The sequence below is a fragment of the Mauremys mutica genome, chromosome 24, assembly GCF_020497125.1.
Source record: "Mauremys mutica isolate MM-2020 ecotype Southern chromosome 24, ASM2049712v1, whole genome shotgun sequence".
In the NCBI taxonomy this organism is placed as follows: domain Eukaryota; kingdom Metazoa; phylum Chordata; order Testudines; family Geoemydidae; genus Mauremys; species Mauremys mutica.
The window spans coordinates 16,179,432-16,201,972 of NC_059095.1; the positions used below are offsets into that span (position 1 = coordinate 16,179,432).

General features: G+C 45.7%; 1 protein-coding gene across 1 annotated transcript in view; it reads right to left on the minus strand.

Annotated features, from left to right (window-relative positions):
- LOC123355889 (excitatory amino acid transporter 1-like) overlaps positions 1-17,197 on the minus strand; it is a 138,020-nt gene extending 120,823 nt beyond the window's left edge. The window contains exon 1 of the mRNA XM_044998732.1: positions 17,078-17,197. The gene's annotated coding sequence lies outside the window, so the exon portion shown is untranslated. The remainder of the gene's footprint in view (positions 1-17,077) is intronic.
- Positions 17,198-22,541: the final 5,344 nt, after the last annotated feature.

A 22,541-nucleotide genomic window follows, 5' to 3' on the forward strand; every position in this document is an offset into this window, starting at 1 on the left:
ACCCAGGGTTGTGAATTCAGTCCTTGAGGGGGCCACTTAGGGATCTGGGGCAAAAATTGGTCTGCTAGTGAAGGAAGGGGGCTGGACTCAATGACCTTTCAAGGTCCCTTCCAGTTTTAGGAGATTGGTATATCTCCTATTATTATTACACAAGCCTCAGGTTCATAGCACTTGGGCTAAGGGGCTGTTTAACCACAGTGTAGAATTTCAGGCTTGGGCTGTAGGCTGAGCCATAGATGCCAACTTCCCCTCTGCCCCGTGGTGCTCAACCCCTGCCCTATCCTTGCCCTGCCCCGATTCCACCCCAAGACCTCGCCTCTTTACCACCTCCTCCCCCTCTCTCCCGGAAAGTCCTAAGCACCACCAAACAACTGTTAGGCAGCAGCCAGGAAGCATTGGGAGGGGGAGGAGCAGGGACATAGTGTGCTCAGGGGAGGAGGAAGTGGGGTGGGGGGAGCTTGGCTGCTGGTGGATGCGGAGCACCCACTAATTTTTCCCCGTGGGTGCTCCAGCCCCGCAGCACCCACGGATTCAGCACCTATGGCCTGAGCTCTGGGACCCTCCTACCTTACAGGGTCCTAGAGCCCAGACTGTAGCCTGAGCCTGAATTTCTACATTGCAATTAAACAGCCCCTTAGCCTGAGTCAGCTAGCACAGACCAGCTGCAGGTTTTTAATTGCAGTGTAGGCATACCCTTAGTGGTAAGGTTCAGTTAGACTTTGTAGTAGAGGCACCACTATCATGTTCCAGAGACAGTGCATGGAGAGTGTGATGAACCCCTGCCCAGCAGCTCTGCCAAATCTCTATTCCTGGGAGTGGCTGGGGTTTCCTGCTGGAGATAGGTGCCACGATGGTTCACATTTCTTTTAACCATGCACCAGATGGGCCTGAGCTGCAAGATTTGGATCTAGGTTCCAGTCCAGATTGCTGTACCTCCCTGCCCCCAGGAATGTCTGGATTTGGTTTTCAAGCTTAGGCCCATAACTAATGGTAGCATCTGCTCCAAAGGCTAGTTGGCTGCAGCTCCCTAGTCCAGCAGGGCTTGGGGGGACCCATTGGCAAGGAATTTCTTTTTCCCCTGGGCAAAACCCCCTGGGGCTACTTGAGGTTGATAGTGTTCCAGCAAAGCTGTGAGTCAATCCTCAGGTGCTGCTCTTTTTAACCATTCACCCACTTTTATAAATGTGCATCTATAGGGCAAGGTCACTGTACTTCTACAGCTCAGCTAAAATGTCTTCCTGCACTGGCTGTAGAATTGCCATTGATGTCATTAGATAATATGCAAATAGGTTTGAGTGTGAGCTAACATGCTTTGCTTCTGACACAGGATCAAACCCTACAGCAGCACTTTTGGGATAAGGGCATAATAAGCCTGCAGTGCATCCTGTATAGCATTTCCTGGTCCAGCAAACACTACACAGTCTCACGTGTCAGTGGCAGTTAAGTCCAGGTGTAGTCTCCAGCTCAGTGAATTGTGACAGTGTCCTTAGGAAACATCTGTCTAGGGCCAGCTGACTAGAACATCACAGGTGATGCACCACACAACCCAATACAAGGGAACACCACATCCCAAAGACAAGCCCCAGAGGCTGCTCCTGGTGTAGCACCAGGGAAGGGAAGGAAAGGAATGTAGCAGGGTGGCCATATGCCTTCAGCTATATTGTGAGGCACAAGGCTTTGGACCCAGGGATGACACCTACCAGCGAAGTCCTCCACAGCCTCCATTTGCAGAGTGGATTTTGGCTTTCCTGAGATCTCAGCTTTCCTCTTATCCACCTATTTTATTGAACTGGTGCATGAGTGTGTGCCCCACTATCCTTTGCTAGCTGGAGTCAGAATGGTAAGATGGTAAACTGCTTTTCAGAGGCTGTATGCAAAGAACTTACATTTTAGCCCTGCTTTGTGGAGTTAGTACATTCAGAGTAGTAGGGCATCAATGCTGGCAGTGTGACAGTGATGGCAATCTGAATGGCCATAGCCAAGTAACTATAGATTTGTTATGGATTCATAGATTCCAGCAACAGAAGGTTTCAGAGCTGCAGCCATGTTAGTCTTCTTCTAACAACAGAAGGGACCATCCTGACCTCCTGCGTAACAGAGAGCCGAGAAATTCTCTAAAATTATTTTTAAAATCTCCTATCTTGACTTAAAAATTGTCAGTGGTGGAGAATCCACCACAACTCTTGGTAAGTTGTTCCAGTGGTTAAATTACTATCACCGTTAAAAATGTACATCTTATTTCAAGTCTGAGTTTGTCTAGGTTCAATTTTCAGCCATTGGATCATGTTAGATCTTCCTCTGCTAGAGTGAAGAGCCCATTATTAAATATTTGTTCCTCATGTAGGTACTTATGGACTAATCAAGTCACCGCTTAACATTCTCTTTGTTAAGTTGAATAGATCACTATAAGGCATGTTTTCTAATCCTTAATGGCAGTTCTCTGACCCCTCTCTAATTTATCAACATCCTTCTTGAATTGTTAACACCAGATCTAGAGACCATCAGGGCCGGCTCAAGGTTTTTTGCCGCCCCAAGCAAAAAAAATGTTGCCTGCCCCCTGTCCCAGCCCTGGGATCACCCCCGCCCCTCCCCACTGCCCCAGTGCTGGGCTTCCCCCCCCCCCCAGAGCCCCCCACCCAACACACCTCCTGCCACCCCAGCCCTGGGCTCTTCCCCCCCCACACACACACACCTTCACCCTCCTTCCGCCGTTGCCCTGGGTCACTGGTAACTCGCTCCCAGGGCGGGTCATTCAGCAGGAATTTTGGATGTGCACAGAACACAGACAGGATTGGTTCCCATATGGTTACAGAGCTGCAGTAAAGTGGAACAATTTTCAGCTTGTGTGATTGGAGGATATCTGGATGCATATTATAAGACTGTCCTCCATAAATGAGGAAAATTTGAGGTGCCTTTATTATTCTTTTGTTCCACTCTCTTTCTATGGGGAATTTGCCAATGCAATATCACTGTCTTCCTTTTAAACAAACAAACAAACAAAAAGGCAATGGCTGTTGAAAATAGCAATTCCAGTCCTAATAACCACTGGGAAGCATTTCTTGCTCAATTTTATCCTACTTTTTCTACAGCAAGTTACAGTGGATCAGTATATTTGATTTGGGAGAAATGAAGTAACAGCTGCCCAAACTGAGCTTGAGCACTCCTGAATCCTGAGGTGTTCAAATCTGGAAGGCAGGTGTTGTGTGGGGGGGACTGTGGGCTCCGCGGGGGAGCACAGCAGCATGTATGTAGCAGCGTGTCTGGAGCTGCGTGGAGCCAGAGACGCTGCTCTGAGCGGCACGGTAACAGGGCTGGGAGTTGGAGAAGGGGTAGGAGTTGCGGGGGGCAGTCAAGGGACAGGGAGCAGGAGTGGTTAGATGGGGCGGAGGTTGGGGGGGGCAGTCAGGGGACAGGCAGCAGTTGGATAGGCATGGGAGTCCCAGGGGTTTGTCAGGGAACAGGTAGGGGGTGGGGTCCTGGGGGGAAGTTGGGGGGGTCTCAGGAGGGGGCAGTTGGGGACAAGGAGAAGGGAGGCTTAGATAGGGGGTGGGGTTCTGGGGGGCAGTTAGGGGCAGGGGTCCCAGGAGGGGGCAATCAGGGGACAGGGATCGGGGGGGGCAGTTGGATGGGTTCGGGTTTCTGTGGGGGGCAGTTGGAGGGAATGGATGGTGGCAGGGTGGGGCTTCCCCCCCCCTGGAGTGTCCTGTTTTTTAAATGTTAAAATATGGTCTCCCTGCCATTCACAGCACTCACATCACGCTGCCGCATGAGGTCCCCCTCCTTCCTTTCCAGTTGGTAGTGGCCAAGGGAATGCTGGGAAATGTAGTTCTTTCCCTGCTCCAGGGCTGGCTCTATAGGCAGGGAGCTAACCAAGGAACTACAGCTCCCAGAGCCCCCTGTTGGTTCTCAGCTCCCATGCCGCCCTTGCAAATGGGCTGCCCCAAGCAGGTGCTTGTTTTGCTGGTGCCTAGAGCCACCCCTGGAGACTATATACCAGCAGTGGTCACACCAGTGCCAAATACGGAGATAAAATAACCTCTGTACTCCTATTCAAGATTCCCCTGCTAATGCATTTAAGGATCACATTAATCATTTTGACCACATCATCACACCAGGAGGTTATCTTCAGCTGATTATCCAGCACAACCCCCAAATCTTTCAGAGTTACTGCTTCTCAGAATATAGTACCCCATCCTGTAAGTATGCCCTACATTCTTTGTTCCTAGATGTATACATTGAGCCATATTAAAATGCATATTGTTTGTTTGAGCCTAGTTTAACCAAGTGATCCAGATTGCTCTTGATAAGTGAGCTGTCTTCTTCTTTATTTACCACTTCTCCAATTGTTGTGGTATCTGCAAACTGTCAGTGATGATTTTTGGTTTTCTTCCAGGTAATTGGAAAAAAAAATGTTAAATAGCAAAGTCCAAAGAAATGATCCCTGCGAGACCCCACTGGAAACACACCCACTTGATGACTATTCCCATTTACAATTACATTTTGAGACCTATCAGCCAATTTTTAATCCATTTAATGTGTGGCATGTTAATTTTATATCATTCTAGTTGTTTAATCAAAATATTGTGCAGTACCAAGGAAAATGCCTTGCAGGAGTCAAAATATACTACATCAACACTATTACCTTTTATGCCATTAGATAATTCTAAAATCTTGTAGGAATTGAATGCTGTGTTGACATTGACTTTGCAGAACACTGCCAGTCACTAATGGGCAAGGCAATTCCCTCAAACAGTGGGGCTGGAGCTGACAGTTTGTTTGAACCTACAGGACTGCTCTAAGACCCAGTTTTCAATCTCTCATCACTTCCTAAAGCTTTTTCCTTTTAGGCAGAAGTCTTATAATAATAATTATTAATGGAGATATCCTATCTTCTAGAACTGGAAGGGACCTTGAAAGGTCATTGAGTCCAGCTCCCTGCCTTCACTAGCAGGACCAAGTACTGATTTTTGCCCCAGATCCCTATATGGCCCCCTCAAGGATTGAACTCACAAGCCTGGGTTTAGCAGGCCAATGCACAAACCACTGAGCTATCCCTCCCTCACAGCCTTGATCGGTGTCCAATGGTGAAATTTCATTGAAAGTTAGACAAAAATATAAAAAAGTTTCTTCCAACTTTATTAGCCCTATAGCAGAAACAGCTAAGGGCAAAATTTGGGGTTCTTCCCTGGAAATAGCCCTCAGTAGAAGGCAGTACCTTTAAGTGTTACAGTGAAATAGAGTAGATTGTGCTGGTCAGGGAAATGGCACTATTTGTGAAAGAAAACAGAGTCAAATAAAGTAAAAATATCAGATGAGTCCAACTGTACCATAGGCTTCCTGTGGACAGCAATTCCATGCTTGAATAATGAAGAGTGTAGAATTAGGACTATACTTTCTACCACCCGACTAGGATGGTGATGGTGACTGTGAAATGCTCAGGGAGATTAGAGAGTCTACAAAGGCAGAAGACACAATAATAATGGGGGATTTCAACTATCCTGATATTGACTGGGTATATGTCACCTCAGGAAGGGATGCAGAGGTAAAATTTCGAGACACTAGAAATGGCAGCTTCTTGGAGCAACTTGTATACTGGAACCCACAAGGGGAGAGGAAATTCTTGATTCAGTCCTAATTGGAGCACAGAATCTGGTCCAAGAACTGAATATAACCGAACTGCTCGGTAGTGACGACCATAATGTAAATAAATTTAACATATGGGGGGGTGGGGGGGGAAGAGAATGCTGAAGGAACCCACCATGGCAGCATTTAAATTCAAATAGAGGAACTACACAAAAAAATGAAGTTAAAGGGAAATTAAAAGGAACACTCGCAAGGGAGAAATTCCTGCAAGCTACATACAGATTATTTAAAAAACACAATAATAGAAGCTCAAACTAAATGTATACCTTAATTTTTAAAAGAAAAACAGTCAAAGGACCCTAAATAATGCCAATATGGCTAAACAGTGGAGTAAAAGAGACAGAGGCAAAAAGGCATCCTTTAAATTTGGAAGGTAAATCCTACTGAGGAAAATAGGAGTATAAACTCTGGCAAGTCAAGTGTAAAAGTATAAGAGCAACTAGCTAAAGACACAAAAGCCTAACAACAAAAGTTTAAGTACATCAGAAGCAGGAAGCCTTCCTAACAGTCAGTGGGAGAAGCTAAATTAATATTTTGCATCAGTATTCACTGCAAAAGATGTGGGGGAGCAGGGTCGTCCTTACCCATATGCAAAGTATGCAGCTGCGTAGGGCACCAGGGAATTTAGGGCACCACATTTCCTGGTGCAGTGATTTCTCTACACCCCTCCTAGGGGATGTACACCCCCCTTGAATTTCCCCAACACCACCCCCCCCAGTTTTGTGAACTAGTTACATGCCAAACCTGGTGGCTGAACTTTGTAACTTTGTCCTCACCCACAACTATTTCACATTTGGGGACAATATATACCTTCAAGTCAGCAGCACTTCTATGGGTACCCGCATGGCCCCACAGTATGCCAACATTTTTATGGCTGACTTAGAACAACGCTTCCTTAGTTCTCATCCCCTAACACCCCTACTCTACTTGCGCTACATTGATGACATCTTCATCATCTGGACCGATGGAAAAGAAGCCCTTGAGGAATTCCACCATGATTTCAACAATTTCCATCCCACCATCAACCTCAGCCTTGACCAATTCATATAAGCGGTCCATTTCCTTGACACTACTGTGCTAATAAGCGATGGTCACATAAACACCACCATATACTGGAAACCTATTGACTGCTATACTTACCTACATGCCTCTAGCTTCCATCCAAGACACACCACTCAATCCATTGTCTACGGCCAAGCTCTAAGATACAACCACATTTGCTCCAATCCCTCAGACAGAGACAAACACCTACAAGATCTCTATCAAGCATTCTTAAAACTACAATACCCACCCGCTGAAGTGGAAAAAAAAAGAGATTGACACAGCCAGAAGAGTACCCAGAAGTCACCTACTACAAGACAGGCCCAACAAAGAAAATAACAGAATGCCACTAGCTGTTACCTTCAGCCCCCAACTAAAACCTCTCCAGCTCATCATCAAAGATCTACAACCTATCCTGAAAGATGATCCCTCAGTCTCACAGATCTTGGGAGACAGGCCTGTCCTCGCTTACAGACAGCTCCCCAACCTGAAGCAAATACTCACCAGCAACCACACACCACTGAACAAAAACACTAACCCAGGAACCTACCCTTGCAACAAAGCCCAGCGCCAACTCTGTCCACATATCTATTCAAGTGACACCATAATAGGACCTAATCACATCAGCCATACCATCAGGGGCTCATTCACTTGCACATCTACCAATGTGATATATGCCATCATGTGTCCGCTATGCCCGTCTGCAGGGGCGGCTCTAGGCACCAGCAAAACAAGCATCTGCTTGGGGCAGCCCATTTGCAGGGGCGGCATGGGAGCTGAGAACCAACAGGGGGCTCTGGGAGCTGTAGTTCCTTGGTTAGCTCCCTGCCTATAGAGCCAGCCCTGGAGCAGGGAAAGAACTACATTTCACAGTGTGCTGTGAGTGCTGTGAATGATAGGGAGACCATATTTTAACATTCAAAAAACAGGACACTCCAGGGGGAGGGAAGCCCCACCCTGCCACCATCCACTCCCTCCAACTGCCCCCCACAGAAACCCCAACCCATCCAACTGTCCCCCCTGATCCCTGATCACTCTCTCCCGAGACCCCTGCCCCTAACTGCCCCCCAGGACCCCACCCCCTATCTAAGCCTCCCTTCTCGTTGTCCCCAACTGACCCCTCCTGAGACCCCCCCCAACTTCCCCCCAGGATCCCATGCCTACCTGTCCCCTGACAAACCCCTGGGACTCCCATGCCTATCCAACCGCTGCCTGTCCCCTGACTACCTCCCGAACCTCTGCCCCATCCCACCCCCCTTTCTCCCTGCCCCTGACTGCCCCCCCAAACCTCCGCCCCATCCAACCCCCCCTGTTCCCTGTCCCTTGACTGCCCCCCCGGAACTCCTACCCCTTCTCCAACTCCCAGCCCCGTTACCGTGCCACTCAGACCAGCGTGTCTGGCTCCACGCAGCTCCAGACATGCTGCTACATACATGCTGCTGTGCTCCCCCGCGGAGCCCACAGTCCCCCCCACACAGCACCTGCCTTCCAGATTTGAACACCTCAAAATTCAGGAGTGCTCAAGCTCAGTTTGGGCAGCTGTTACTTCATTTCTCCCAAATCAAATATACTGATCCGCTGTAACTTGCTGTAGAAAAAGTAGGATAAAATTGAGCAAGAAATGCTTCCCAGTGGTTATTAGGACTGGAATTGCTATTTTCAACAGCCATTGCCTTTTTGTTTGTTTGTTTGTTTGTTTAAAAGGAAGACAGTGATATTGCATTGGCAAATTCCCCATAGAAAGAGAGTGGAACAAAAGAATAATAAAGGCACCTCAAATTTTCCTCATTTATGGAGGACAGTCTTATAATATGCATCCAGATATCCTCCAATCACACAAGCTGAAAATTGTTCCACTTTACTGCAGCTCTGTAACCATATGGGAACCAATCCTGTCTGTGTTCTGTGCACATCCAAAATTCCTGCTGAATAACCCGCCCTGGGAGCGAGTTACCAGTGACCCAGGGCTACGGCGGAAGGATGGTGAAGGTGTGTGTGTGCGGGGGAAGAGCCCAGGGCTGGGGTGGCAGGAGGTGTGTTGGGGGAGGGCCTGGGGGGGGAAGGGGGAAGCCCAGCATTGGGGCAGCGGCAGGGGTCAGCCCAGGCCTGGGACAGGGGGCAGCCAACATTTTTTTTGCTTGGGGTGGCAAAAAACCTTGAGCCGGCCCTGCCCCTCTGCCATGTACATTGGCCAAACTGGACAGACTCTACGCAAAAGAATAAATGGACACAAATCTGACATCAGGAATCAAAATATTTAAAAAACAGTAGGAGAACACTTCAACCTCTCTGGCCATTCAGTAACAGATATAAAGGTGGTAGTTTTGCAACAGAAAAGGTTCAAAACCAGACTCCAACTAGAAACTGCTGAACTTGAATTAATATGCAAACTAGATACAATCAATTTAGGCTTAAATAGAGACTGAGAATGGCTTAGCCATTACACACATTGAATCTATTTCCCCATGTTAAGTATCCTTACACTTTCTTGCCAAACTGTCTTAAATGAGCTATCTTGATTATCACTACAAAAGTTTTTTTTCCTCCTGCTGACAATAGCGCATCTTAATTATTCTCTTAGGACTAGTCTACACTTACCAGCCGGGTTGACGCGGTGAGTTCGACTTCTCGGAGTTCGAACTATCGCGTCTAATGTGGACGCGATAGTTCGAACTCCGGAAGCGCCGCGGTCGAACTCCGGAAGCGCCGCTGTCGACTCCGGTACTCCACCACTGCAAACGGCGGTGGCGGAGTCGACCTTGGAGCCGCGGACTTCAATTCCGCGGCGTCTGGACGGGTGAGTAGTTTGAACTAGGGTACTTCGAATTCAGCTACGCTATTCACGTAGCTGAATTTGCGTACCCTAGTTCGACCCCGCTTCTTAGTGTGGACCAGCCCTTAGAGTTGGTTGGGTAACTCCCACCTTTTCATGTTCTCTGTATGTATATATATCTCCTCACTATAAGTTCCATTCTATGCATCCGATGAAGTGGGCCCACGAAAGCTTATGCTCAAATCCATTTGTTAGTCTCTAAGGTGCCACAAGGACTCCTGTTCTTTTTGCGGATACAGACGAACATGGCTGCTACTCTGAAACATACCAATTTAGTGACTGTTTGGAAATTTGAATTTAAATTGAAACATTAATACACACTTTAAAAGCATATACATGGTATGATAAAATACATGTATCTGAAAGTATAATAGATTTGAAAAGTATGAACATAGACTAGTTTCCTTATACAGCTGTTGTTTTTTATGGCACTGTATTATTTGCCAAGGTTGTTATCTCACATTGTTGCGATCTTGAGAGGTCATTATGTTGGGGAGATTCTGTATTAAAATTTTTTATTATTATAATTATTTTTTACATAAGAATGGTCATACTGGGTCAGACCAATGGTCCGTATAGCCCAGTATCCTGTCTTCCAACAGTGGTCAAGCCCAGGTGCTTCAGAGGGAGTGAACAGAACAGGTAATCATCAAGTGATCCATCCCCTGTTGCTCATTCCCAGCTTCTGGCAAACAGGCTAGGGACACTCAGAGCATGGTGTTGTACCCTCCCCATCCTGGCTAATACCCACTGATGGACCTATTCTCCAGGAATTTCATAGAATCATAGAATCTCAGGGTTGGAAGGGACCTCAGGAGGTCATCTAGTCCAACCCCCTGCTCAAAGCAGGACCAAACCCAACTAAATCATCCCAGCCAGGGCTCCGTCAAGCCTGACCTTAAAAACCTCTAAGGAAGGAGATTCCACCACCTCCCTAGGTAACCCATTCCACTTCTTCACCACCCTACTAGTGAAAAAGTTTTTCCTAATGTCCAACCTAAACCTCCCCCTCTGCAACTTGAGACCATTACTCCTTGTTCTGTCATCTTCTACCACTGAGAACAGTCTAGATCCATCCTCTTTGGAACCCCCTTTCAGGTAGTTGAAAGCAGCTATCAAATCCCCCCTCATTCTTCTCTTCTGCAGGCTAAACAATCCCAGTTCCCTCAGCCTCTCCTCATAAGTCATGTGCTCCAGCCCCCTAATCATTTTTGTTGTCCTCCGCTGGACTCTCTCCAATTTATCCACATCCTTCTTGTAGTGTGGGGCCCAAAACTGGACACAGTACTCCAAATGAGGCCTCTCCAGTGCTGAATAGAGGGGAATGATCACATCCCTCGATCTGCTGGAAATGCCCCTACTTATACAACCCAAAATGCCATTAGCCTTCTTGGCAACAAGGGCACACTGTTGACTCATATTCGGCTTTTCGTCCACCGTAACCCCTAGGTCCTTTTCTGCAGAACTGCTGCCCAGCCATTCGGTCCCTAGTCTGTAGCAGTGCATGGGATTCTTCCATCCTAAGTGCAGGACTCTGCACTTGTCCTTGTTGAACCTCATCATATTGCTTTTGGCCCAATCCTCTAATTTGTCTAGGTCCCTCTGTATCCTATCCCTACCCTCCAGCGTATCAACCACTCCTCCCAGTTTAGTGTCATCTGCAAACTTGCTAAGGGTGCAGTCCACACCATCCTCCAGATCATTAATGAAGATATTGAACAAAACCGGCCCCAGCACCGACCCTTGGGGCACTCCACTTGATACCGGCTGCCAACTAGACATGGAACCATTGATCACTACCCGTTGAGCCCGACCATCTAGTCAGTTTTCTATCCACCTTACTGTCCATTCATCCAGCCCATACTTCTTTAACTTGCTGGCAAGAATACTGTGGGAGACTGTATCAAAAGCTTTGCTAAAGTCCAGAAATAGCACATCCACTGCTTTCCCCTCATCCACAGAGCCGGTTATCTCATCATAGAAGGCAATTAGGTTAGTCAGGCATGACTTGCCCTTGGTGAATCCATGCTGACTGTTCCTGATCACTTTCCCCTCCTTTAAGTGGTTCAGAATTGATTCCTTGAGGACCTGTTCCATGATTTTTCCAGGGACTGAGGTGAGACTGACTGGCCTGTAGTTCCCTGGATCTTCCTTCTTCCCTTTTTTAAAGATGGGCACTACATTAGCTTTTTTCCAGTCATCCGGGACCTCCCCCGATTGCCATGATTTTTCAAAGATAATGGCCAATGGCTCTGCAATCTCATCGGCCAACTCCTTTAGCACCCTCAGATCTAGTTCTTTTTTTAATCCTGTTATAGTTTTGGTCTTCACAGCAAAGAGTTCAACGGGTTCACTTTGTTGTGTGAAGAAATACTTCCTTTTGTTTTTTTAAAACCTGCTGCCTATTAATTTCATTGGGTGACTGCTAGTTCTTGTGTTATGCGAAGGATTAAACAACATTTCCTTATTCACTTTCTTCACACCAGTCAAGATTTTATAGACCTTTATCATATCCCCCCTTAGTCGTCTCTTTTCTAAGCTGAAAATTCCCAGTCATTTTAATTTCTCCTCCTGTTTCATACCACTAATCATTTTAGTTGCCCATCTCTGTACCTTTTCCATTTCCAATATATCTTTTTTGGGATGGGGTGACCAGATCTGTACACAGTATTCAAGGTGTACACGTACCATGGATTTATATAGAGGCAATATGATATTTTCTGTCTTATTATCTAACCCCTTTCTTTAAAAAGCAAAGGTTTCAGAGTAGCAGCCATGTTAGTCTGTATCCACAAAAAGAACAGGAGTACTTGTGGCACCTTAGAGACTAATACATTTATTTGTGCATAAGCTTTCGTGGGCTACATCTGATGAAGTGGGATGAAGCCCACAAAAGCTTATGCTCAAATAAATTTGTTAGTCTCTAAGATGCCACAAGTGACTGGGAACATTTCACTTCAGGACGAAATGCAGAGATAAAATTTCTCGATACTTTAAATGACTGCTTCATGGAGCAGCTGGTACGGGAACCCACAAGGGGAGAGGCAACTCTAGATTTAATCCTGAGTGGAGCGCAGGAGCTGGTCCAAGAGGTAACTATAGCAGGACCGCTTGGAAATAGTGACCATAATACAATAGCATTCAACATCCCTGTGGTGGGAAGAACACCTCAACTGCCCAACACTGTGGCATTTAATTTCAAAAGGGGAACTATACAAAAATGAGGGGGTTAGTTAGACAAAAGTTAAAAGGTACAGTGACTAAAGTGAAATCCCTGCAAGCTGCATGGGCGCTTTTTAAAGACACCATAATAGAGGCCCAACTTCAATGTATACCCCAAATTAAGAAACACAGTAAAAGAACTAAAAAAGAGCCACCGTGGCTTAACAACCATGTAAAAGAAGCAGTAAGAGATAAAAAGACTTCCTTTAAAAAGTGGAAGTCAAATCCTAGTGAGGCAAATAGAAAGGAGCACAAACACTGCCAACTTAAGTGCAAGAGTGTAATAAGAAAAGCCAAAGAGGAGTTTGAAGAACGGCTAGCCAAAAACTCCAAAGGTAATAACAAAATGTTTTTTAAGTACATCAGAAGCAGGAAGCCTGCTAAACAACCAATGGGGCCCCTTGACGATGGAAAGGAGCGCTTAAAGACGATAAAGTCATTGCGGAGAAACTAAATGGATTCTTTGCTTCAGTCTTCACGGCTGAGGATGTTAGGGAGATTCCCAAACCTGAGCTGGCTTTTGTAGGTGACAAATCTGAGGAACTGTCACAGACTGAAGTGTCACTAGAGGAGGTTTTGGAATTAATTGATAAACTCAACATTAACAAGTCACCGGGACCAGATGGCATTCACCCAAGAGTTCTGAAAGAACTCAAATGTGAAATTGCGGAACTATTAACTAAGGTTTGTAACCTGTCCTTTAAATCGGCTTCGGTACACAATGACTGGAAGTTAGCTAATGTGACGCCAATATTTAAAAAGGGCTCTAGAGGTGATCCCGGCAATTACAGACCGGTAAGTCTAACGTCGGTACCGGGCAAATTAGTCAAAACAATAGTTAAGAATAAAATTGTCAGACACATAGAAAAACATAAACTCTTGAGCAATAGTCAACATGGTTTCTGTAAAGGGAAATCGTGTCTTACTAATCTATTAGAGTTCTTTGAAGGGGTCAACAAACATGTGGACAAGGGGGATCCGGTGGACATAGTGTACTTAGATTTCCAGAAAGCCTTTGACAAGGTCCCTCACCAAAGGCTCTTACATAAATTAAGCTGTCATGGGATAAAAGGGAAGGTCCTTTCATGGATTGAGAACTGGTTAAAGGACAGGGAACAAAGGGTAGGAATTAATGGTAAATTCTCAGAATGGAGAGGGGTAACTAGTGGTGTTCCCCAAGGGTCAGTCCTAGGACCAATCCTATTCAATTTATTCATAAATGATCTGGAGAAAGGGGTAAACAGTGAGGTGGCAAAGTTTGCAGATGATACTAAACTACTCAAGATAGTTAAGACCAAAGCAGATTGTGAAGAACTTCAAAAAGATCTCACAAAACTAAGTGAATGGGCAACAAAATGGCAAATGAAATTTAACGTGGATAAATGTAAAGTAATGCACATTGGAAAAAAAAAACCCAACTATACATACAACATGATGGGGGCTAATTTAGCTACAATGAGTCAGGAAAAAGATTTTGGCGTCATCGTGGATAGTTCTCTGAAGATGTCCACGCAGTGTGCAGAGGCGGTCAAAAAAGCAAACAGGATGTTAGGAATCATTAAAAAGGGGATAGAGAATAGGACTGAGAATATATTATTGCCCTTATATAAATCCATGGTACACCCACATCTCGAATACTGTGTACAGATGTGGTCTCCTCACCTCAAAAAAGATATTCTAGCACTAGAAAAGGTTCAGAAAAGGGCAACTAAAATGATTAAGGGTTTAGAGAGGGTCCCATACGAGGAAAGATTAAAGAGGCTAGGACTCTTCAGCTTGGAAAAGAGAAGACTAAGGGGGGACATGATAGAGGTATATAAAATCATGAGTGATGTTGAGAAAGTGGATAAGGAAAAGTTATTTACTTATTCCCATAATACAAGAACTAGGGGTCACCAAATGAAATTAATAGGCAGCAGGTTTAAAACAAATAAAAGGAAGTTCTTCTTCACGCAGCGCACAGTCAACTTGTGGAACTCCTTACCTGAGGAGGTTGTGAAGGCTAGGACTATAACAATGTTTAAAAGGGGACTGGATAAATTCATGGTGGCTAAGTCCATAAATAGCTATTAGCCAGAATGGGTAAGAATGGTGTCCCTAGCCTCTGTTCGTCAGAGGATGGAGATGGATGGCAGGAGATCATTGATCACTTGATCATTGCCTGTTAGGTTCACTCCGTCTGGGGCACCTGGCATTGGCCACTGTCGGTAGACAGATACTGGGCAGTATCCCAGTACGGCCTTTCTTATGTTCTTATGTTTAAGTACTCCTGTTCTTTTTTAAAAAGCAAACAATGTTGGGAATCATTTACTGCCATTGCACATTGAATGGATGTTTTCAGAGAACTATCCACAATGACTCCATGATCTCTTTCTTGAGTGTTAAGAGCTAATTAAGACTCCTTCATTTTGTATGTATAGTTGAGATTGTTTTCCAATGCGCATTACTTTGCATTTATCAACATTCAGAGGGATAGCCGTGTTAGTCTGGATCTGTAAAAACAGCAAAGAGTCCTGTGGCACCTTATAGACTAACAGATGTATTGGAGCATGAGCTTTCGTGGGTGAATACCCACTTCGTTGGAGGCATGTAGTGGAAATTTCCAGGGGCAGGTATATATATGCAAGCCAGAAGCAGGCTAGAGATAACGAGGTTAGTTCAATCAGGGAGGATGAGGACCTCTTCTAGCAGTTGAGGTGTGAAAACCAAGGGAGGAGAAATTTGACACCATCAGCTCAGGATTAAACAAAGACTGTGAATGGCTTGCCAACTACAAAAGCAGTTTCTCCTCCCTTGGTTTTCACACCTCAACTGCTAGAAGAGGGCCTCATCCTCCCCGATTGAACTAACCTCGTTATCTCTAGCCTGCTTCTGGCTTGCATATATATATACACCTGCCCCTGGAAATTTCCACTACATGCATCCGACGAAGTGGGTATTCATCCACGAAAGCTCATGCTCCAATACGTCTGTTAGTCTATAAGGTGCCATAGGACTCTTTGCTGCTTTTATCAACATTGAATTTCATCTGCCTTTTTTGTTGTTCAATCACCCAGTTTTGTGAGATCCCTTTGTAACTCTTCACAGTCTGCCTGGGACTTAATTATCTTGAATAGTTTTGTATCATCTGCAAATTTTGCCACCTCACTGTTTACCCATTTTTCCATATCATTTATGAGTATGGTCCCAGTACCAACCCCTCAGGGATACCACTATTTATCTCTCTCCATTCTGAGAACTGATTATTTATTCCTACCCTTTGTTTCTCATCTTTTAACCAGTTACTGATCCATGAGAGGACCTTCCCTCTTATCCCATGATGGCTTACTTTTCAAAAGTCAATTTAAATTAAATACATATTTTTAAAATAATTATATATTTTTTAGAAATCTAGACCTGTTATGTGTTTTGGTGTAACTTGCATTATCCTTATGTTAAATTTGCATTATCCTAACAAAACATTTATTTTATTCATATCTCTTTTATATATCTCAGCAGTCCTGACACCCCCCCTGTAAATTTGAACACCCCCCCTAATTTCAGTTCCTGGGGAAACCACTGTCCTGGTGCCCTGCGCAGTTGCATACTGCTCCAGCCCCTGCTCTGCCTCTTCCCCATGGCCCTGCCCCTGCTCTGCCCCAGCCCTGCCCCCACTCCCCTGAGGACTTCTGCAGGGGACAGGCTTGCACTCACCACATGGTAAGTGGAGTGACCTGGCCCCAGCCTGCTCTGCTCCCCTGGCTCCGAGCTGCCTTGCTGGTGAGTGCTGGGGGGCAGTTCCCCCCTGCCCCACAAGGTTGGGAGCCAGGGGAGCAGAGCTGAGTGGGCAGGGGAGCAGTTTCTCCCCTTCCCCCCAGCCCTCTCCCTGTAGAGGCCTGTGGCCAGCCCCCCACCCCCAAGGCTTGGGGCCCCACATAGCCCCCCCCCCATGAGGGGCTGTGTAGGGCACCAAAATGGCTAGGAACAGCCCTGTGTGGGAGATCCTCACACCAAAGCCATTCTTTTTAGGGAACAAATCAGAAGAACTGTCCCAGATTGAGGTGTCAGTAGGAGGTGGTTCTGAAACAAATTGATAAATTAAACAGAAATAAGTCTCCAGGACCAGATGGGATTCACCTGAGTTCTGAAGGAACTCAAATATGAAAATGCAGACCTGCTAAGTGTAGTATGCAAACTATTGCTAAAAATCAGCCTTTGTACCAGATGACTGAGTGGACAGTGTAACTTGGATTTTTAGGGCTGGTCTACACTGGGGGGGGGGGGGGAATTGATCTAAGATACGCAACTTCAGCTCCGCAAATAGCGTAGCTGAAGTCAAAGTATCTTAGTTCGACTTACCTGGCCGTCCTCACGGCGGTGAGTCGACTGCCGTGGTTTCCCCATCAACACTGCTTACTGCTCCTGCCGAGGTGGAGTATGGGCATCAATCCCCAATAGATCGATTACTATCTGCCGATCTGGCGGGTAGTACAGACGTACCCTTAGGAAAAAAACAACAACAACAAGGAGTCCTTGTGGCACCTTAGAGACTAACAAATTTATTTGGGCATAAGCCTTTCTGGGCTAGAACCCACTTCATCAGCATTTTTAGAGGTGATCCTGTCAATTGCAGGCGTGTTGGTGTCACTAGGCATAAATCTAGGTAACTCGGGAGGATGGCTCTGGGCCTATTTGAACCAAAGTACCTCTATGTGAAGCGCTTTTGTTAGCCTTACTAAACTTTTGTAACCTCCTGTGCTATATGCTGACCGCTAGCAGTCAGCAAGGCCGGTTGGCACTAGATGCAGCCAATACTAGATAAGATAGGCGGAAAGCAGATGCTGTAATCAAGGTTATATGCATGAGAAAATGCCCACAGAGTGGGAAAGCACAGATAAAGAAAAACAAAGGGGTATAAATGCTGGGACCCCGCCTGCGTGCGGGTGTGCAGGATTTGAGATTGCAATTTCTCCCTTGCACCTTTTTTGAGCTCAAATAAACTTGGTTTGCTTCTCCACCCTGGTGTGTTAATTAGTGCGACGCACACCGGACAATGAACCCCACTGTTGCCCCCTCGGGCCCTTTGGGCCGGCAACAGTTTTGGCGTCCCTGGGTGGGCTCGAGGCAAAATTGTGCCTTGCCCGGACTCCTCCGACGGCCGGCGGACGATGGTCACAGCCGACGCCCAGCGTGCACCGGTGCCTTTACCGGGGGCCTCGGCAGAGACGCGTCAGGCTGACCTTGGAGGACACAACGGTGCAACGCGCTCGAGTAGTGGGCGATGGAGAGGAGCTGGTCCCGTTGATAAGGTAGGAACAGTCCAGTGGTGTGGACTTTTGCCTGAGGCTGGGGACGCCCAGCCGTTGTAATTCCCGTTAGTCGATAGAGCGTCCTATAATGGGTCAAGGGCATGCCCATGGTATGGGGCAGGGACAGGGTACGGCTGGTAGGGCAAGGTGTACGCCCCTAGAATGCATTCTAGCAAATTGGAATCCAATGACTAAGAGTAAACTAAAGAAGTTCTGTACAGTTGACTGGCCTCAGTTTCAGTTAGAGAGCCAGGAAAGGTGGCCACCGGAAGGATCACTTAATTACAACACGATCCTTCAATTACTCCTGTTTTGTCAGCGAACGGGTAGCTTCTGAAGCTGTTTGTATGGAGAGCTCTTGTAAAAATCCCCCATCGTATGCCCCAGAGCTGCACTGGGAGGAAGACTGTCCGTGGGGACGTCTGTCTCTGTTGGGCTCACGCCGTCTGAACTTATTGACTGTGCAGCAAGATAAGATGCATCGTGGTAATAGGAAATAATGGCCTTGGTGTGTGTGTATGTACACCAGTGTGTGTGACTGTTACCGGAAGACGCCCAGAGTACCCTGTGAAGCGAAAGCTCGTGACCAGGACTACTCTAATGCAAACCTGGTAACTAGTGGATCTTTAGGATATCCAACCCATGGTGGGCTGACTCGGCCTGGCATCGTCCGGCGAGGAAGCTACCTGGGTCTAGGAGCGTGTGAACCCATCTTCCCTCCCCTTTCCTTTCCGTGTGGGCTACTGACAGTCTGAATATCTCACTGGACGCAATCAGAGTAAGCGGCGCCGTCTCCCAAAGACTAGCCGACGCTCTTTGCTGAAGGGAGGTGTAGGAGAGTCATGGTCATCCTCATTAGTCTCTCCTGTGTGAGTGCCCTGTAGGGAGAGATCCTTAGTTTATGAGCCGCTAGCGCGGACAGGGCACCCTCTCTGTGTGTGTAAGTGGAAAATGGGGGCGGGACAATCTAAACATTCCACCTCACCCCCTAAGGGTACCCCAGCATATTACATGTACGTACATTATGGTCCTGAAACCTGCAGGTATTTAGAGAATTGGAATCTTCACATGCGTGAAAATCCATCTAAACAATGCCCATTAGAAGGTACCTTCAATCTAGATAAGATCATACATCTCAGAACAGCTTTTAATCACCAAAGAAGAGCCTCTGACACAGTGTGAGCAATTTGTCTAGGAATGGGTTAATTTGAAATTCAGCTTGGCCCAGAGATAAAGAGAAAGTTGCTCTGCATTCGAGGTAAAAAATCAACGCAGACTATGCTAAGTGCAAAGAAAAACTGCTTTCGGCCCCAGCTGGCTGTGAAAAAAATATAGACAGAGGCAAACCAAAGGCAATACAAGTTACAGAACTGAGATTACATTTGCAAAGCTTAACTGTCCAGTGAGATCCAACAGTGTGCCTTTGCGACCCCGGAGCCAGTGTGGCTTGGTGACACTGGAGAAGCCACAGGCAGCCAACCTGGACTGGAATCTCTGAAAAAGACACCACAGGAGATTCCAGGGTGTAAAAGAACAGCCCTCCCAAGAGCGGAAGCATGTTGGAAATTCTGGACAAACTGTATACAGGATAATCTCCTGTCCACCTATTCCCCCTTCTCTGAACGTTATACACAGACGTGGCCAGTCTGGACATGTGTGAGTATTAAAGTGGCTTAAGGCTTGGGGCATTCATGTTTTTTCTGAGTGATGTGAGAGCGTTCCCAACACTCTCCATTGTTGTTTTATTATTTTTGATGAAGAGTTAAAATTTGGTTATATGGTGTGTTTTCTTTATCTTCCCCCCACGTCCTGCAGTGTCAGCCTGATCACCTGACATGAGGGATAGATTGGTAACAGAAATTTGTCACAGTTTGGTGAGCAATTGAGAATGGGGGAGCCCTGCAGAATTTACACCATCTATCTGTTTTACCCTTGTTATTTTATGTTTGCTTTGTTTGGTATTGTTGGTGTTATATGTTAAGGATTGCATGATTAAAGGTGAGCCCTAATAGGATAAGGAAACACTATCTGGTTTTGGTGCACTATCTGGTTCTGGTTCTGTTCTGTTTAACCGGTTACTGTTGTTTTTCTGCTCTGTTCATTTGGGCGTTAGGTGTGTGGGCGGAACTGAACTTCTTGTTCGTAATTCCTCAGGGTGGAAGCCATTGTGTGTGATGAATCTCTGAGGTTGTATTGAGATCCTTCTGTCCCGTCCCCTGTAACGGACAGTGTAATAGAAGTAGGAAAACCTGGATTAGACCGTAATGCCCACTGATCTCTGAGTAATTCTCTTTTCAGGTTGAGTGTCAGCAGATAGATGGGTGGGTCTCTGGATAAACCCTCTAAGAATAGCCCTTTGGATTATATGTTAAGTAAATGGCCTTTACCCAATGGCCATGTATTTTTGCCCAGGTGGCAAGCCTCACAAGGGAGGACTCAGGTAGTCTTGTGCGTAAAAATGTTTTAGGGAAAAGACCAGAAGGGTGGGGGCTAGTTGAGAAGCCCACCCTCCTAGCGAAACTGGTAGTGGAACAAGTTGGTGCCCATGGAAGGGACGGTTCAGCGAGAAAAGCAGGATCGGGCCCAGGCGGGCAGGCAACAGACAGAGAGATTGGAAAACAGGTTGGAAACTTTTGAGGGTGTAGTGGAAGGAAGGAGTAAGTAAGTATAAGCATGGGGATTTCAAATACCCAGGAGGATATTTGGAATGGTGATTTGAATTGATAAGTGGCTGTAGGGAGACAAGCAAGTGATTTAAGGGAGACTGAAGAGTTAACTCTGTAGTTGCTGGAGGGAACAGCAGTTGAACTTTGTAAAAATGCTAAAGAGAAAAGTTCTTGGTGTCTTTAGAATGTTTGTAAATAAATTCAGGCAAAGAAATTATTAGATTGCAATTATTTGGCTATGAACAATTTCGTTGAATTAGCTGAAGAATGTATACAGTGCTATGTAATTAAAATTGTATTAGGCTCTAAGGGCACTATAAGTGGTGATGTTTTCTTTCAGTGTTTAAAAGCAGGAGTTAAAAGTAAAAAGCAAGCTAGAAAGCATCTGTATTAATGCAAATTATCTAACTGATAAGGTAGAAGCCACTGAAACCTGGGCTGCCTATAAAACACATACAAGAAAATATGGGGTAATTCCCCTGTTTTGCCTGAAATCAACAAAGGTATTTGTATATTTTAAGCGATGATTGACTGCCCAGAAGAGGTAGACCTCTGTTTTTGTCTTTCAGATAATCAAAGAAAACTGATTCCAGCTGAACAGCATTCAACGTACCATGCATTTACTGGCACAATAGAAATTATGTTTTGTGTTCTATGTTCTGTCTTGTGGTGTTTGTCTCGTGGCCAGAATTGTTGTGTTTAATATTTTCATGGGATGGTCTGGTTTGGAATCAGGCGGAAGGGTTGGATTGGAATGCAGATACTTGTTTTGTTCAACTTAGAATACAAAGTGTTTGAATAAATCAGGAAAATGTGATATACTAAAGTCTAATACATTTCCTTAAGTAAGAAAAAGAAACTTCATTGGCTAAATCTTTTAATTGAAAATTGTTATTAAAATTTGCATACCAACAGTCTTTGGAAGCAAGGACATGAAAAGTTAACCCACTCCCCATATTGTACATGGGATCCTTCTGGCTACCTCAGATTTTTAGCCAGAGAGCTGGGGATGGTGGACTAGAGGTTGTATTGAATGAACTCCTCAAAGTGGGTGTGCTTGTCCTGGTTTGTTGTTCCAAAGCTCTGTAATAAGGTTATTTTAGTGGAAGGGTATATGTGGCATACATTAAATAATAAGACTAAAGTACTGTATAACGGCAATGTGTATGTGTTCATTGTTAAAAAAAGGTGTATAAGTAAAAAGTGAAAGTTTTCTTTGTAGGTTAAAAAAAAGCCAAAAAGGGGAAAAGGAAAAAGAACGAGTTAACTGAAAAAAATATATAGCTAGCAAGCTCAGACTAAAAATAAGACACTGGCCCCAGTCAAGGACACTGCTCACAGCTAAGACTTGGCTGACAACTAAGAAAAGGAGGGGCCCTTGAATGTGCCCAAGCAGCTGTAAAATCTGCAAAACACTGCCAGGCACTAATGAAATGTGTTAGGTTTCTTTTCTCACAGGTAAAGAAGCACTACCCAAAGACCCTAGCAGCCCTGCCACTCTTGGAACCAGGAGACTGGATCAATGTAAAGGTCCACCAAGGAAAGACTGCTTTGGCTCCACGCTGGAAAGGCCCTTATTAAGTCCTGCTGACTACCAACACCACTGTGAAGTGCCAAAGACTGACTGCCTGGACCCATGATTCTCACTGCAAAAAGACCCCTCCACATCAGGAGAATTCTCCTACTGATGATTAGCCTATTTCTCCTTCTAGCTCCACTGTGCTTTCTGGACAGCAGGGAAAAAGGACAAGGTGAAGTGCTGGTAACCTCTCCCTTGTCCACTGACAGACCTACTGTGCCTTTAAACTTTTCTAGAAAAAGCAAAACCATTACAGGGGGATGTGCTGG